Source organism: Eupeodes corollae, chromosome 3, assembly GCF_945859685.1.
Source record: "Eupeodes corollae chromosome 3, idEupCoro1.1, whole genome shotgun sequence".
NCBI lineage: Eukaryota > Metazoa > Arthropoda > Insecta > Diptera > Syrphidae > Eupeodes > Eupeodes corollae.
In genome coordinates this window covers 104,534,499-104,548,671 of record NC_079149.1, presented here as the reverse complement: position 1 = coordinate 104,548,671, position 14,173 = coordinate 104,534,499, and the positions used below count along the sequence as shown (strand labels likewise).

General features: G+C 29.4%; 1 protein-coding gene across 7 annotated transcripts in view; it reads right to left on the bottom strand.

Annotated features, from left to right (window-relative positions):
- The window catches only part of LOC129949708 (ATP-binding cassette sub-family G member 1), a 73,606-nt gene that overhangs the window by 24,315 nt on the left and 35,118 nt on the right, over positions 1-14,173 (bottom strand). For 3 of the 7 annotated variants that reach the window (XM_056061329.1, XM_056061328.1, XM_056061330.1), the window contains exon 1: positions 2,472-2,827. The exons of the other annotated variants lie outside the window; for them this stretch is intronic. The gene's annotated coding sequence lies outside the window, so the exon portion shown is untranslated. Of the gene's footprint in view, positions 1-2,471; positions 2,828-14,173 lie in introns of those variants that run through there. 7 annotated transcript variants of the gene reach the window in all.

The following is a 14,173-nucleotide window of genomic DNA, read 5'->3' as shown; positions in this document are numbered from 1 at the left end:
GGAAAATCAACAACCAATCAAGCAAATCATCACCACAGGTAGGTGATGGAAAAATGTCTAGAATTTAATATATAATATAATATGCAGATATATTATATTATATAGATATAGACTTTAAGACCTTCAAAAATAGACTAGCGTGGGCAATGGCAGACCCAGGGGTGAGGGATTTGTATAGGGGTCATAACTCAACACATATAAATAGAAAGTGTAAGGCTTTCTTAAAGTGTATTCTTTTCTTTCAAAATTAATTTTGAAATACTTTTTGCAATGATTTTTTTATGCTCTAGAACTGAGGTTTTAACACGAATTTCAAGAACATAAATATCCCAAACACAGCAAAAGTGATACTTTCGTTAAACTAATGGCTAATTCAAAAACAATAAACATTTCATATCTATTAACTTAATATAAAAGCTTTGAATCTCTCGTGAAGATTCTGCAATGTGCAATTTGTGAGTGCCACACCTAAGTTTCTTATGAACCCATTTCTTTACCTTAATTTATTTTTGTTTAATTTTTATAGAAATTATGTGCTTGAAACCATCTATATCCTTAAATTCAAGAACCAAACATTTTTCTCTCTACAGTTTGTAAGTTTTGTTGACTTCTTTAAAATCAAAATATTTTCGAAAGGTTCACGAAAAACTGTATTTTTTTTAGAATTTGTCTCCTAGTATTAGCTTAAACCTACGAGTAAGCAGAAAGAAAACTATAGTAATAGTAATAATAGGCTCCCGAAAATTAAGCCCAAAAAAAATATGTCAAAAAAAGCCAGACAATTCTTCATATTGTTCTGTTTTATTTTCATGCGAAAAAAGGCACATTTTCTGGTGAACTTTATTGGCTTGGTTTCTTCATTTATATTTTTGTAGCGTACTTCGCATTTATAGAAATGCTGACAAGAACAGAAAATATTATTTTTTGGTACCTTACAATACAATTGAAATTAACCCTCAAAACTATTGTTTTTTAGCTATCTAATATTGTATATTTAGAGTCCTGTTGGAATCTTGGAATGTTTTCATTTGAAGGGAGTCGTCAAAATTAAATATTTAGACCATATCTTGCTGGACAACAGTGTTCTAAAATAATCTAATCTTAAATAGACTAATTAAATAATCTCTTCACTCCTTGAAATATGTAATTTTAAGGGTAAGATACACATTAAGCTATTTAAATTTTGTCAGCTTCCGTTAGAGAACATTAAAAATATTTGTATGAGGTGTTCAAGAACTCCTCTTTAAGTTGAATGATGACCCCTCTCCTCTACTTCACTTACTTTAATAAGTAATAATATGTTCCACACCGTAAAGAACGATATATGCCGAAGAAGGTAATATTTTTGGCCAAGACATTTTTTTAATGTGCCCATTTCAAAAATTAAAACTATCATCACATATTTCTTGTGCAAACTTTTATCTTATTAAGTCAATTGATTTTTCCACAATTTTGTACACCCAAAAGCCATTTTTGATTATCAAAACTTCATTACTTTTATCTGCAAGTTAAACATTACATTACATTCTTCAGACGCAGGGAATCAAAAAGTTTTTTTAAAAAGGAGTGTTATTTTTCGATTAAAGTTCTTTACAAATGTTAAGCCTTTAACAAAAAATGATTAAGTGAACTTTTTTCAATCCAAATAAAATAAAAACAAGAACAAAGAATTTTCAACTCACATAATGAGACTATATTGTCCTCATTTTCTTTCTTAACCTGGCTGATAGTTTGCAAAAAAATTAAATATTCGAAAGCAAATTTAATCGCGTGACTGGAACAAAATTAATTATATCCATAAATTGCATGCAATTTATAAATCAACTCCCCAACACCCCAAAAACCAATACACAAAACAAAAGGACACCCGAACTCATATTTGAAAGTTCGTCCTTGCAAATGTTGACTATTATAGAAAGTAAAAAAAATGAATACAAAAAAAAGAGACAAAACTTATGATTTATTTCCATTAATTCCTGAAAATGGCACGTTCCATCAAAAGTCGATATATGAACAAAATTGAAAATATACATCAAATGCATTCCATGGAAATTCCAAAACATTAGGCACATTATAGCTTAGGTAGGTTTTCTCAATGTTTTTGACGTAAATCTTGGATCAGCAGAATAAGGGTATTAAAGACAAGCAACACACAAATCCTCAGGAAGACTTCTTCTCTTTGTAAAAAAAAAAGAATTACTACACATTCCATATATCGATTTATATTGCACTGGTTGTTTTTTTTTTCAAAAAATTTTCTTTCGATTTTTCACTGCTAACAAAGATATTCAACTTTTGAACGGACACATTTTGGTGCTGATGCACTGAATAAAGAAAAAGCACATCATGCAATCATGAACAAAGAAACCGGGGTTTCTATAAGGAGCAAAGGACTGCAACAACTATCAAGGCTTGCATTCACTGGCGCATTCGGTGGCGCGTATTGCCGCACTTCACGTTATTTTACTTACGTAACACTCAACGATTCAAGAAGTAAGGGAGATAGAACCCTTACAGTCTTACACGGATTGCGAACTTAATTTCACTTGAAAGAGTGGCGATTTTTTTTCTGTTTAATTACTATCGATTGTGACGGCACACCGCAGCACATACTCGCGTGTATTATCCACCCGATATATGTATGAGAAAATGGACAGCTTTTGTCAGCCAGCTTAGCCGACAAAACCGGCAGCACGAAAATATGCGAAATCCGCTTTTTTGTAAATTGAACGAGTAATGTTCTACAACCGACCGAGGACTGAACATAACGAAATCGTTTATCCAAGTTTCAACCACAAAACAAAAATATATACAAAAAAAACATTCCCTGGCCCACCAGCCTTCAGCCGCCCTCCACCTCCAAAGCCTGCCACCACCGACTAGCCGCCTTCATTTGAAGCTGAAAAGCCAGTCCGCTAGAACTGAACTTTTTGAGTAGTCGTTACGACAACACTGACGTTCAAACAAATCAAAAAGGGTCTCTTTTTTCGAAATAGGGTTATCATCGGGCTTATAATAGAGAGTTTGGGGTTGATGTCTTTGATGGTGGGATGGGCCATGGTTGCTTAAATGAGGACATAATAGTGCATGAATCCTGAGTCTGACGTTATTGTCAGTTCACTATACTGTGCTGTGCTGCCTACAATCGTCGTCGGTTGGTCGGCTATAGGGCTAGAGAGCAACGTCAAACATAAAATGCATGCAAGTTTGTAGTTAGCAGTCATTTTGTTTTATTTCTTTATTCTGTTAAAGGATATAATAACAGTATCGATTTTTATATTTTGTTTTGGTATTTGAGAGAATGAAAAAAAAACCTTTTATTATGATTGGAGGAGTGCCTCTGAACGGGGTAGGATTTAAGGGTTAATTTCCCCTGGGCCTTTTGTCACATAGAACGACTGGTTTCAATCTAGTTTTAACATACCTTTAAAGCCCATTTTTTCCTCCCTTAACACGAAAAACAATATTTGCAGCTTTATAGATTTAAATCGCAGTACCCGTAGAGTGATGGTTAGTGCGTGAGGTCCCATCCATCTTTGACAACATTCCTTGCACGCAGGAATGGTTGAGAGTTGTAAATCACTAGGCCCTGGTTCTTCATGGACTGTTGCGCCACCTACCTAATTTATTTATTTAAAGGTTTCAATCTATAACCGGGTTAGAGCACTTATGCCAAATCGATATTTTTGCTCTCTTTTAAAATTCTTAACAAAAAGTTGCTAGAAATTCTGGATTTACATTAAAAGGGGGACATTATATGAATTATTATAAGGACAAATTCAATAAAAGGCGAAAGGTTTATGACCGGTTTATGCTTCTATGCCAATTTTATTATGCTTAATCCACCCCTGAATGAAAGTTTTTTTTTTAATTTTCTTATATGTATTTAGTTTCCACTCGCTCTGACAAGCTAACCATCATGAATGACCCACTCGTCCCTCTACCCCTTTCCCCTACATAAACCCTTCTTTGCCAGTATATGAATGGGTCAGTTCTATAGATATGATGGAATTGAACAAAAGAATGAAGAAAAGGTGTATTGTATTGTAGAAGCTTTATGGTAGATACATTATTGTATCTCTCCTTACTTGTAGCTATTTCGAGGTTAGCTTTGTTTAAATCGTGGATTTGTTATAAATCTTTATAAGTTGACTTATTCTTTAAGTTTTAGTCTGCATTTTCGAACATAAACTTAAAGTACCTAAATACAAACGTATTTATATCACAACAGAAACTAGCTCTACAAAGCTAAATGACGATATTTGTAGATAGCTTTTCTTTACTAGTCCTGCAATTTAAGCTTTTAGTTTTTATAAATAATCACAGTTCAGAGGATTTGATTGAATAGAAAATGACATTTGTCAAAAGTTATACACTGTAAACACAGCTAAAATGGAAAAGTTGATCTGTAATTTTAACTTTAATGAAATTAGTTTGTTTTGGCAATCCTTAAGATGGATGCAAATGTTAATTTGTATTAAATTCATGCAAAGCTTTGTTTTGGTGAATTAAGACCTTAAAGTATACAAGGTTGCGCTAAAGTTGTTACCCGATGCAATAATTATTTTAAACAAAATTTAAAAGCTCTTTTGACGAAATCTAGTGATCGAAAAAGTATTTTTTGGTGAGGTGTATGAGGAATCTGTAAAACAGATCAGATTTTGAATATAAGGAGTATTATTGCTTCTTTAATAATAAGAAAATATTCATAGCCCAAATAGACCCATATTCACTTCCTTAAAATTTCGACAAAGCTAATTAGGAGCTTCACTTAAACACGTCCTAAGCGCTACCCCTTAAAACTGTTTAAATTTGCGATGCGAATATTTTAAAGAGGGAAGGTACATTTTATGCAAATTACAAGAAAACTATAAGTTTTTATAGAGCAATACTAAAATAATTTGGATCTGCTGAAATACTTAACTTAATAATATCCTCGGTTCTCATTAAGTAACAAAATACTGGAATGTATTACAAAAGTTAAGACTCTTCCAGAACATTCAAATTTCTTTAAAAAAAACTTCTCTTTTGAAGAATCAAAAACTGTAGGTTATTCGAAAATAACCAAAATTTTTATTTTATATATGCAGAGTAAATAAAATTAAATTTAAGTTGATGCATTTTTTTAGCGTCTAAGAAACGAAAAAATGGCGGTTTACACGCTCCATTACTAAAGCTAAAACTTCGATTTTAAAGTAAAAGCAATGTTTTGAATGTTTCTACAATAAAAAGTATTCTACCAACCGAAACGATCTTCTAATCAAAGTTTTTCAGAAAAGCGGGGGCTAGTTTTACTAAGCTTAATTGATCAGTTAAAGGTATCGTTGAAATTAGTCCAGCATTTTTTTAATGCATTTTTGAGTGTGTTAACTTTTGATTAGAAGTACAAAATATATAAAATCACACAAAGAATGTTTAAGAACAAATTTTAGTTTTGGGATCATTTTTGTTAAACTGATTTGTGTTTCAATTTTACAAAATGACAGACAAAAATTTAAGATGCATTTCATCCAGGACATTTTTTTCAATGATATACATTTTCGATGATAGTAATAAATGACCTATCAAAAAATTCCAGTGATTAGCTTCAATGATGAAAATCAATGGTACCTATAACTGATCTTTTTTTTAGCGTTATTTTATGTTAATAAAAAACTGTTTAACAGATTGTAGTTGACAACGTTACAGAAATAAAAACATTCAACCTTGTCTCAAATATTTAGACTTGTTTTTTCTTAAGAACTTCCTTACTCATAAAGCCAAGTTACCACTTGGTAAAATGTTTATGTACTTTTTCGAAAACTCATCAAAGCGTAGAGGTGGTATACCTAAACTGACTTCTGATCTGATCTGGATCTCAGTTTAATTCTAGGATAAGATATGAATAACATACGGCAATGGAAAGCACTAAAATAAACTTTTTATAATGTGATAAAACTTACTTTAAACACGTGACAAACAAAATTACGTAAAATGCTTGAATCGATTTTTGATTTCTGTTCAATCGTAACTAAATAGGATAAACAAAAGAAACCTATAAAACATGAAACTTTAGTTTCTGTAGACTATTCCGCTTAATCTGTTTTGTTATTCACATAAAACAAAACTTAAACTTTGGCTATATGACCCTAGCATTTTTTTTAAAGAAGCTTAAAATTATGTTATACACACAGTGCTTGAAAAAATCGCAGTTTTTAAAGTTCGTAAATAGAATAAATTAAATCATATCAATTCCCTGAAGGAATTGCTCCTAACCAAAGCAAGTGCCCTAAATCAGGGAAGTAAGCTGGTCACATGAAATTATCTCTTAGGAATTTGAACCACCCTAAGAATTGGCTTTAAAAACTCAATGCAAACTTTTCTCAAAATTTTAAAAAGACATTTCGGTATCAGTGGGTGTCAATTTGTCTTCCAATACACTTTTTTGCTTACATCAAGGGTAAGATAACATACTGTATAGTTAGTACACCTTTAATGATTTTTTTTTATAATAGAGGTTAGTTTTTTTTGTCAATACTGTTTAGTATTGGCAAATATCCAGCGTTCTGTTCACTATTATAATGAATAAAATCGATAAAAATAAAGTTACAGCCATTAAAATTCGTTAACTTACATGCGAACTAAAATAATTTACATATTTCTTGCGCTACTTTCTCCGTCTGCGTTTATTGTGTTTTCTTATATTAGTTTTTGTTTTGTTAAGAACTTGAAGTTGTAAAGTTGATTGAACTAACTCTTTGTTAACAATCGTAGTAAGAGAAATATGCAAATTACTGTGATTGTGAGTAATATGTGTGTTGAGAAGTTTTGTGAAATTTTATTTTAGCTTATCAAACGTGTTTCAAAAATAAAATCACTTTTGGATTAGGTATTCTGTATTGATGTATACTTTTTTTGTCTAAAACATATTAATTCTATTTTAATTTTAATTAATTTTAGTTTTGCACCACTCCGTATTGTGTATCGTTTTGTCGTTATCACGTAGGTTGGAGGTTAAAATAGTTACAAGAACAAAAAAAAATATATTTATCTACTTCTATTAATAACCATTTGTCTTTTTAAATTGGACTTTATTACATTTACCATTAGGTACATATAAATATACTAAGGTCCCCTTTATAAAAGTGGATACTCATTTAAATTTCAATGAATCGGAATGGAAATGGAGTCATATTAATAGAAAACACTTTTATTTCTCATATAAACGTAGAATATGAGAAAGAAAAGATTTTGTTTTATTTATTCTTTGTTTTATCTGATTCCCTTTTTGGAAAGATAAGGATAAAATCTCATCAATTTGACATTTTGGCTGGTAAAGGCTTAAGATATTTTAAAAACTGATTTGTTGTTATAAAATCAATGAAATGGGATACTTTTTGGCCATGGTACTATTTTTCTTTTTCTATTTTAAGCCCAAAGCTGTTCAAATTAATGTCCATAAAAGACATGATTTTATTTATTTCTGTCAAAGAAAAAAGGCAGTTAACACTTTGAAGAATCGAATAGAACCGTCATCGTATTTCGTGCACAAATTCTCGATATTTTGCAACATTTTCAAACCAACATTTTCCAAAGTCACGATATATGTCTTTATAAGTGAATAGAAAGAAATTTGTCAAAAATGTGATTTACCAAATACCACACAAACATTTTAAAATGGTTTTAAATGACGATGACGGCTCAAAACTGCACTTTTTTCCCACTTGATATTTAAAAAAAGTTTTAAAGTTTTTAATTAAAAGTCAAGACAAATGCAAACAACAATTATTTCTAATTGTCTTAAGAATCAATCAGGTTTAATTTGGCTAAATTTACATATTCTTCTGATTATGCCTGAAATCGATTGAGAGCGTTAAGAATATAAGTCATTTTCTTAGATATCATTTTTTTTAAATAGTCTGTAAACTATTTTGTTACGTTTCTATTTAAGTTTTATTATAAACCAAAGCAACGAAAACAAAATCAATGCGTTCATTTATTCCTGTTTATTTAACAAAAGAAAAAAAAATATTTCAAAACTAAAATTAAAACAAAAACCTACACGTGTGTGTTCCATGTTCTGGATCAGGAGTCCCAAGAGACACATAAATAGAAATATTTAAACATGAGAGCTTTTTAATAATATGCTCCTTAAAAAACATTGCTATTCAAATGATTAGAATCGATTAGAAAAATCTTTATTTTCATTAGTGAGATTTTTATTATGTTATTATTATAGTATTAAACTTGAATTAAATGTAATAAGGCTCATTCTTCAGGTTTTTTTGTTTCTTTTATTACTCAAATGTTTAAAGCTTTACATTATTATTAAAAAAAAATCTGTCTTCTTAAAGAGATATTAAATTAATTTCACTGTTAAAAGTAGGATATCAGCAAAATGTCCACAAAATTTGCAGCATCCTATTCCTTTCTTTAAAATTTCAATGAACAATTTGCGCATTAACGGTACAAATTGCATCTTTAATTTCTGGAATTAATTTTAAAACCATTTTATAGACTTTATTTTTAACGTGGCCTTACAAAAAATTCTAAATTTGTTGAATCAAAAGATCACTGAACATTTAAATCAAGAAATAACACGGCCAGCATAATTATATTGTAAAGTTGCGTTTGTTTCGGTGCTTTTGTGTTAAGTATTTCCATTTCTGTAGACAATTTTTACAATTTCAATTTGTTGTTGAGTTTTTTAATTTTCAATGTTTTCACTTCTTATTTATCTAAATATGACTGATTCAAAAGTAACGCTTTACTAAAAGCAGACTCTTCAAAATAAAAGCTCGTATCACTCTTTTATTATTATAAAATTGTACTTAAAGAGTTGGTTCCAAAATTATTAAAAATGTGCACATTTCTGAATTTTTGTATGTGTATTATTTTAAAATACAAAATAGTCTAATCAAGTGAAGTGCGGTGTATACTTTAATATATGAACTAGAAACCACAACTGCGTAAGTAAAAATATTCGCCCTTGAGCGTAGAGCAATATTTCAAAAAGCTGTAACTTTAACTACATCCTTTTTCTCACATCTATATAGCACCTGATACATTGTTGCTGTTGCTGTTTTATTATATACTATTAATGTGTATGAAAAAAATAATCAATATACTAAATGTATATATGTATATGAGTACATAACTAGAAGGATTTATGCAGGTTTCGTTTTATACGTAAATATTAAAGCCCAAGAATAGAAAAGAAAAGCCTCATTGGAGTTTTGTGTCATTATCATACAGACCATTTTATAACTGTGACATTGAAATCCACATCCAGTCCAGGCACAGGCAATATACAACATTGAAGCTCAAGGTTTTAATGTCGTCCTCGTGTAGTGTAGTTCTATGTGTATTATTATAAATGGAAACTGCGGAAACAGGATGCGAAGAATTAAATGCCATTGTCGGAGTAATTGACACATTGTCAAGGTATTTCTTCTCTTTTCTTAAATATAGAAAACAGGTACATATAGTTGTTGTTGTTTTTTGTTCATGAAACTTTTAAAGGACACACAAAAACTGTCCAGTATCCGTGTCACTCGTCCGTTACATACAAAATACTCGTATAAAACATAGATTTTTGTTGTCTTCTCAATTTATTAGTATTTTCTGTTTACTTTTTCTTATAGTTGTGTTTGTTTTCTTTGCTGTTAAAGTTACTTAAGAAGAAGTCGATAAAAGTACATCCATACCTACACAAACATAGGTATACGAATATAAGGAAATGATAGTGTTACTCTGGATTTAGATTTAAAGGACACTGACTTATCTTTATAGGTTTTTTTCTGCTGCTACATGTTGAGGTAGTGTGTTAAAAGAAAAACATCTTTAAGAAGCTTTAATGCTACTTAGGAATTTATAGTGTGTTTCTTTTTTTCTTCTTCTTATAGAGTGTCTTTTTTGGTGATATAATACCGTTAGTTATATGTTGTAGGTAGTCGTAGTTCCTAGAACAACGTAGGTTTTAAGAGGTTTTGAACTATGAAAGGTATATAAAGAAAGAGATTAAATGAGCTTGTCATCAGCTTTTGGATGTGTTACACATGAGTTCTGGTAGTTTATTATTTGGTTTTTATTAAAAAGACTTAACATAAAATTAAAATAAATAAAAGTGATGGAAACTGATGTTGTTACTTATGAACTTTTGGGGTAATTTGATAGAATAAGTGTCAAGTTTTAGATTTACTTAGCTTATTCTTACTCTGATGTGAAATATATAATTATTGAAGCCTATAAGTAGTTTTGTAATGCTGCGTGGTTAAAGTTCTTTTTTTTTTAAGGAAAAATTCAACGTTTATTGTAAAGCGTTATTCAAGTCAATCTCTCAGGCAAATTTAAATTGATTTTTTGTTATGAATAGCTCTCTATTTGAAACGTCATTTGTTGAAAGCAAAAACTACGCCATTAAAAAAAATCGATTGAAGTATTCTTCAGAAACGTATTTTACTTGTTTCAATTCAATCGCAAATTTAGAAGTTTTAAGACCGTGTTATTTCTCAAAAAGGTAATCATAGTTGGGCATCAAGAACTTATGCTTTTTGACTTTTTTCATTAACACTACGTGAAAGATGAGGTCTATGCAAACCTTCTATACATTCGATTAAATACCCTTATTTTTGAAGTTATTTAAGACTACAAATGTGCGAATTGTTTATTTAAAATTTCGTGAAAAAGATATGGTGCTGCAAATGTAACCATTTGGTTTATTACAAACAAATTTAAAGACCCTAATGGGAAGTTATCAGCATCTTTTTAGCTTCCCATATGAAGTTATTGTAATGGGTCCGATTTGTCGAATTGAAAATTTTGACATTTCTCGACGTTTCAAGGTACCTAGAGTCGAAATAAAATAATTTTAGAAAGATGTTCATTTGTGTACATACTTTCGTATGTCCAAATTTTGAGAAAAATCGAATGGACAGTTTTTTTTATAAAAACTAAAAACTTTAAAAAAAAATTAACAAAAGTTGGTAAAAATTGATTTTCGACTTAAATATCTTTTCAAAACTTTGAGATATTTGCTTTAAGCTACTTTTATCTTGTAAAAAATATCCTTGTCAACATTCAGTAAAGTATTGAGAAAAATCGAATTAATAGTTTTTTTTTTATAAAAAATAAAAACCTAAAAAAACATTACTCAAAGTTGGTAAAAATTGAATTTCGACTCAAATATCTTTTCAAAAACTTCAGATTTAGGCTTTAAACTTATTTTATCTTGTAACAAAATATTGTTTTAGAAAAATGTTGAGTAAAATCGAATTGACAGTTTTTTTAAATAAAAACTTAACAAAAAAAATGAATAAAAGTTGGTAAAAATTAATTTTCGCCTGAAATATCTTTTCAAAACTTTGATTTATTGTCTTTAAACTACTTTGATCATTAAAAAACTGGTTGTTAACATTCAGTAAAACTTTGAAAAAAATCAATTAAAAACCTAAAAAAAATTTAGGAAAAGTTCGTAAAAATGTATTTTCGACTCAAATATCTTTTCAAAACTTTGAGATATTCGATTTAAACTACTTTTATCCTTTAAAAAATATTGCTGTCAACATTCAGTCAAATTTTAGAAAAATCGAATTGAGAGTTTTTTTATAAAAAATAAAAACTTTCAAAAAAAAAAAAATACTCAAACTTATTAAAAATGTACTTTCGATTTAAATAGCTTCTCAAAAATTTCAAATATTGTCTTCAAACTTTTTTATTTCACAGAAAATATTGTTTTCGATATTCAGTAGTTTTTTTTATGAAAATCCAACGGTCACTTCTTTATACAAAATAAAATAAAAAGTTTACACAAGCACGCACTCAAATTAAGAAATGCTACTTAAAATAGTAAAAATTGGTTTTCCACTAAAACTCTATTTAACAAAACTAGATTTTCAAACTAAACTATTTCTTTATATGAAAAATATTGCTAGTAATTTTAAAATGCTTAAGAATAATTCAATTGACAACTTTTTTACCCCAACATGAAAAACTACAAACTTTTAAGCAAGACAAATCGACAGACGGGATGGGAAGTTATCAGTGTGGGTCGCATTCCAGCCTCTTTTTAATTTGGTATTGTTAAAAATGACTCCATTTAAATTTTCCAATTTTTAAATGCATTACCCAAATGCTGGGAAGTAGGGGTCAATATCATGATTAAGGAAAATACAACTCTAGGCACAAATATTAATCGAGTTTCAAGTGCCACGAAAAAGTTAGTGTCATATCCCTGGCTTAGTCGTTAAGAAATAAAAAGGATTCAACATGGTACATATGCACGATGAATTAACTATATTTTACAAAAAAAAAACAACAATTAGAGATTAAACTAAAATTCAAAGATTCCCTTTTGACTTTGAGATTTTCTACTAAGTTTAAAGTCTGATTTCATAAAAAAGTCCAGAAATCTCGATGCGACTTTTCTGATTAAAGTAATTAGTACAAAAGCGTTCTTTTGACACTGTTTTATACCTAAACCTTTTTCCAGAAGTATAGTTACCCTCTTTTTATACTCACTTCAGCGATTTCTTTTTCTATTTTTCTTTTCATAAAAAATTTATTTTCTAATTCAATAAGAAAAACTGAATGATCATTATGAGTATGAATTTTTACCGCATAGGCATCCTGGCGTGGTGAAAAATAAAAGATTTAACATTATTTCCTTCTTTAAGGGTATAAAATACAAACATTAATTTCCTCTTGTAACGATTAAACCTTTCCGTATCCTACAACCGTATATAAATTAATTTTATCGTCCCCGTTCGCGACAGACGCGACGCCGACGAACGTCGCTTGACTGAAAAAGATATAAACGGAAGCGAACCGTTTTATTTTCTACTTTTTTTTGCTTTCCACTATAGCGCTATTTAAACGAAGTAACTATGAGAAGGACACTTTTCAGTACAAAGCCTATCACCTAACCTAACCAATACCTCAGGCATTTTTTGTTTCGATATTTTTATATGATTTTTGTTTTTGTGTTTTTAGAACAAGCAGATAAATTGAAGTCTTGCCAAATAGGCTATGTAAAATGTAACACAAAAAATCAATATTTTCCTTGCTTACTTTCTAGATTTATGAATATTACAGGATTATAAAATGCAACGACCCACAAGTTCTAGAGACAGACATAAATATGAATTCCACAGAAATATGTACATATACAAAATAAGCAAGAAAATTGAGGATATTAAATCGATATGCAATATCCATTTAGATTTACTTCGATTAAAGTTAATACTCTGAAAATTCTATGCAAATATATTTTGGATGAATTTTTTTTAAGATACATATCTCATTGAGATAAAATTTTGTCATGTATTTGTTTTTTTCAATTTTTTTTAGATCAGTGAGCTTTTGATATTATTCTAGATTAAAATTTTAAATTAATTCAAAACAGATTAATGTCAACATTTTTTTCGTAGATGAACATTTTTTGACAGAAAGACAGGTATTATGAGTGAATTGAATGAAGCGACAAATTCAATGGAATAAGAGTATTTGAATGATTTAAATTAATTAATTAATTTAATTAGCATACACAAATATTTACTGCATACATTGTGGATGTATTCGCCTTAAAACTGAAGGATAGAAGATATAAGATTCTATATACTTGAGTAACAGAATTTTCTGCTAAAATTGTGTCGAAGTTAAAAATAGCAAGCACGCAAATTCAGAAATATTTTTTTTTGTAATGGAGTGCATCTAGTAAAAATGTTTAAAGACATTTTTTTTGTTTCCGACTTGTACCCGATCGAACTTAAGAAACCACTTCCAGAAAATATTACGTCTAAAACTTTTCTGTTTTTAATTTTAATATTAAATTTTAAACTGAGTGTGGCAGAGAAGGCCAAATTTTAGATGAAAAACATTAAAAAGAATTTAAAAAAATTAATAATACATTTTTGTTTATATTATGCGCGCACTAAGAGGGTTAAGAATGTCCTTATAATGATTAAACACAATGCCAGCAATTAAAAAAAGAGGGTAGGATTAAAAAGGAGAAACCGATGCTCATTGGTTTTGAATGTCTGCACATTGTAAAGAGTTGGAAATATTGAGCCTGGTAAAGCATTCCACATTCGTGTAGTGTTGCTAAAGAAAGAATCTCTGTACTCTCTGTACGTTGAAAATTGGGCTCTTGGGTAAACTGATGAGCATTCCTAGCAGTACGGGTATTACGGTTGAA